We start from the raw sequence: 4,804 nt of genomic DNA on the forward strand, positions 1-4,804 counted from the left end.
TCGGCATTCTGGCTTCATGTATGGGAGACAGCGTGGCTGCCGTCCATGGGAAAGGGGTCCTTTTGGATTTGGGGGTTGCTTTTGTCCTGGGAGATCCAGGGGTGACAAACTCTAGATGGGAAGATTTAAATCATTCAGGAAGCCCATGGGTGATGTGCAAAAGCTTGGTTTATTTGACCCAGACGTGGAATTTTTTTGCTAGGGATAGCTCAGGCCCATTTGCAGTTGGATGAACTAATCTAGCTAAGGGCAGCACAGTTGTGTACAGAGCAGGGCTCTCTCAAATGGCAGCGAGGGCCACTGCAGTTTGTATCCACAGGCTGGCCTGTGCCGAGTACCCACCGGAAGCCACCAGCCTGCTGAGGGCCCCTGAAGGGACTCATGTTGCACGTTTGCTATTTTGGTCCAACAATGCAGGCTCCTTCCGGTTTCAGGAGCCAGTCTCCTGGCACTCATCAAGCGCCCAGCTTCGAGAGGCTTCCGAGAGCCAGGGAGCAAGCTTCCAGCCTGAAGGGAGGGTGATGTGCTCCTGGTTTTAAATCCCCAACTAAATGCCAACCATATCTTGTTGTCAGCAGAGAGGGGAAGATCAAGAGGCAGCGATGGGAGAGAATGGAGAGGCGGTAACAAGAGCTAAAATTTATTGCCCCGAAGCTTGCATTCTGACTCAGAGGAGGCGGCGCCGCAAACTGGGCCAGGGGCTCTGCTGCACCAGGCACTGCCTCTGCCACAGGGCAGGTTCCTTGCGTGGAGCCAGTTACAAGTCGGTCAGGGGTGGGGTGATGTCTCTACGTCCATTTTGGGACGTAGCCCATCTGACGTCAGAATTTGGACCCCGTTAACTGGCCTCCTCTCGTTACTGCTCTCAGGCTCCAGATTCCTCCTTTAGGCCGAGAACTGCTCATTCCCCTTTGCCCTCCTAGTCCAGTGGCTACACAGAGCGGGCAGCCAGCTCACTTGAGCTGAGATAACAAGCTCCCGTGGGTGACAGTCTCCTGAAAAGACCAGTGGCCTGGGGGCGGAGCCAGTTCTATAACCGCAATGACTGCTGCCCTTCGCTGAGCACTGACTACTGCCCAGGTCCAGAGCTAAGTGCGCTCCGTGGCTCTCTCGTGGAATCCTCGCGTCAGCACCCTGGCCGAAGGTCATCTGGCCATGCCGACTTGCAGGGAAGGGAACTGGGGTGCGGGGAGGCTTATTCAGTTACGGAAGCTCACACAGCTAGTGCGCAGCTTGGCTGGCTCCCGTGCCTGAGTCTGGCCACCTCGACAAACTGCCTCCCTTGCCTCGCATCAGCTCACCGTCCTGAGCTCCCAACAGTGGCTCCAAAGCCCCTGGGAAGGGTAAAAGATGGAGTCAGTCCCTTTGGAATAAGGCTTGACTTGGTGTCACTGCATTTTTCTAGGGACACTGCTTCCTTGGGAGGTGATCAGCATCACAGGACTTGAACATGCACCAGTAGGTACTGAGTAATTTTCTTCCAGCACTTTGATGCCCTGAGGAGAAATACAGGTGGTGGGGTGGGGCCCCAGATGTGATTCCTGCCCTCCAGGAGCTCACAGGGGTAGAGAAAGAAAGTAAGGAGAAAGGGCTGTATTAAGTGGCTCAAAGAGCGGCAAGGTTGCAAAGGAATGTTGCATCACAAGATGGAGGAGCTGAGATCTACCTTAAGATCATAGAGTCATAATGATTAAACTACAGATGGGGAAATAGACGCATAAAGAAAGAAAGCGATTTGTCCGGAGTCATTCAGTTAGCTTAGAACAAAGCTGGGGCCAGAACTTAGAGGTCTCCACACTCCTAGCCTCTTACTCACTCCTCTGCCTGAGTCGCTAGTGGCCGGCGAGGCAGGCAGGACGAGGGTGGACGTGAGTGGGCCCTGGTAGGAGTAGAAGCAGGCGGCCAGGGGAGGGAGTGTGAGGACCCTCCAGGTACAGGAGGTGGCATGCACGTGATGTGGGCGTGGGAACATGGTGGGCTGGAGGTGAATAGATTGCATTCCCCAAACTTGCTCTCACTGATGAGTACAGGCTGCAGGGACTGCTGGGGTGAAGAGGGTTCTGAGGACGAAAGAGAGCCAGGATCAATTAGCAGTGTCTGCTGGGAACTCAGGGGTGGGGACAGGAGGTGATCCGGCCACATGCTTGTCATCCCCGGCATATGGTGTGTTTAGAGGACACTAACCCTGGGACCTCCCTGGTGGTGCAGTGGTTAGGAATCCGCCTGCCAATGCAGGGGACACGGGTTCGAGCCCCGGTCCGGGAAGATCCCATATGCTGCGGAGCAACCAAGCCCGTGTGCCACAGCTAATGAGCCTGCGCTCTAGAGCCCGCGAGCCACAACTACTGAAGCCCGCGCGCCTAGAGCCCGTGCTCTGCAACAAGAGAAGCCACCGCAATGAGAAGCCCGCGCACCGCAACAGAGTAGCCCAGCTCGCCGCAACTAGAGAAAGCCCGTGCGCAGCAACAAAGGCCCAACACAGCCAAAAATAAATAAATAAAAAAATAAAGGATACTAACCCGTGTTAGCTCTTCTGACCCCCTGACAGATCCTGATTGAGGGTTGGTGATGGGGGGACTTGCTGCTATTTATTGATTTCTCTTTTGTGGACAATTTCCTGTTCACTCTGGCTCACCTGGTGCTGATCTCAGCAAATTCCCCACATCTGTTCCATGGGACCTGTCTCCTGCCAAAGGTGGGCTGCCAGCCCTGCAGGGGAGGCAGTGGGGCCAGCCGTCGTAGGAGGGCCAAGGCAGGGGGAGAGAGCAGCTGCAGAGCTCCACAGGCCACGGAAGAGCCACTTGTGTCCTGCATTTCAAATGGGCTCCAATGGCCACTGCCGGAGATGCCGTATCTCTGCTGAGTCAGAGCCGTTTCAAGACTCCGTTCCCCTGTAACGAGTGAGGTTCTCCGGGGAAACATTTCCGTATTGGATGTGAGGGCTGCCCAGGTACGGCAAGAGGACAATCTAAAAGCCAGAAGTTATGACTTTTGATCTAAGTGTTGGCTTTGAAATATTCAAAACTCCCCTGGAACCCACTTGGGTCAGCGCTGTCCTTCATTCTTCTGAGAAAGGGAAACAGTAATTTGGACACGAGGAGCCTCTGGGCTGTGTGGGGGGCTGGGACATCCGTGGGGTCCTCTGGCTAAAGCGAATGGAGGTGCAGGTGGGGCCTAAGTGCACAGAGGCCGAGGGGGCTCAGGTGGGGTACCAGCCCCCTTGGTCTTAATTCCCCATGGCTCCTCTCCAGCCAAAGCAAGAGCCCGGGGCCAGCCAGCCGGAAGCAGAACGAGACTTCCCGGGTTGGTAGTCCTTTTCACGTTTCACGTGTTCTATTTCCCCACCTCTGAGTGTAATCTGACCTACCAGCGTGGAAGGCTTTGGGGGTTTTGAACTTGCCCTACATCAAATACACCCCCTCCTGCACTCAGGAGAAAACCCCAGCCACTCGGCTGCAGACTCCGAGGGCATTTGATTGTCTAGAACACATCAAACAGACCAACTCTTCCTTGTAAAAGTTTTACAAGAAAATCATTGAAGAGTAGCCGAGCTATACTTTCCCTCTACTCCTCCTTAAATTCCAAACCTGAGCCGATATGCTCGATTCCCACACTTTGGTGTCAGCTGGGCCGGCAGAGCGCTGGGCTGGCGGGCACGCGGCGGCAGAAACCTCAGCCCCTGGATCATTACACTTGCAGGCCACGACTTGTGGGATCCAGTGATTTGGACATATTTTATTTAACCAGCTTAGTAAAAGGTAATATTCAGCAGCTGTGATCTATAGCAGAATTACAATTTTCAGGGTCAAGGAGGGATTTTGATATTAGGAGGTTGGGCAGAATTGCTATGAAATCTCATGAGCCGTCTTTAAAAATAAATGAGAAAATAGGTTATCCAAGAGTCATTGTAAGGGAAAAATCAATAGGCAGTGTCTATTCACTTGGGCTATCAAAATCCTTGAAATGTGAACAAAAGTTTCACGTTTAGTGTACTGTAGGTTTTGAAATATCAGCGCTGGAGGCTCGGTGGGTACAAATTCATTGTGCTGTGCATCCAAACGAGGCAAATCTTGTGAAGCTGCTTGGCTTCCTCATAAGAGTGGAGTGTCTTGGTGACCGAATTAGACGGGGGAAACGAGACTCCTCCGAGGCAGGCGGTCCAGGCGCCAACACGGAGAAGCACCTGCTACTCTGGGAGTGGGTGTGGCCGGTGGCTCAGCGCCCCTTCTTGGTGCTGCCTCCTGTCCCACGGGAGGGCGGAGCCACGTGTCTTCCCGCCCACGCAATTCACAGTGCCTCTGCCCTCGGATGGGAGCAAATGATCATTTAACGGCGAACTTCCTGCCGGTGAAATTTTGGCTGTGCCAGTCACCTGGAATGATAGATGTTGTCTCCCATTCATTCATTCATTCATTCCAAATCAACCATTTTTTTTTCCAGTGTCTCAAATGTGTCTTCAAATTTCCTTCAGGATGCTATACCCTTGGCATTGAATAGGCTCAAATCGGCCCCAGCAAGACTGCCTTACCTCTCCAGGGTCTGTGACTGAATTCCTATGGCAGCTAATTGCCAGGTAACTGCTGGGTCTCCCTCACCAGCCTGTGAGCTCTGGGCAAGGCAGAAACTCTCTTTTGTGGTTGGATGCTGTTTTCCAATCCTTGGTGCCATGTCTGACATTTAGTGTTAAAAATATTTTAAAACTTTTTTAAATGAATATTTTTTAATGAATGAAAAAAAATGAATATCTTCCTTTTTTTTTTTTTTTTTTTGGAATCTAAGGCATTCCTTAAGTATTTAAAGCCCT

The sequence above is a fragment of the Lipotes vexillifer genome, unplaced genomic scaffold (assembly GCF_000442215.2).
Source record: "Lipotes vexillifer unplaced genomic scaffold, Lipotes_vexillifer_v1.1 scaffold240, whole genome shotgun sequence".
Classification (NCBI taxonomy): Eukaryota; Metazoa; Chordata; class Mammalia; order Artiodactyla; family Lipotidae; genus Lipotes; species Lipotes vexillifer.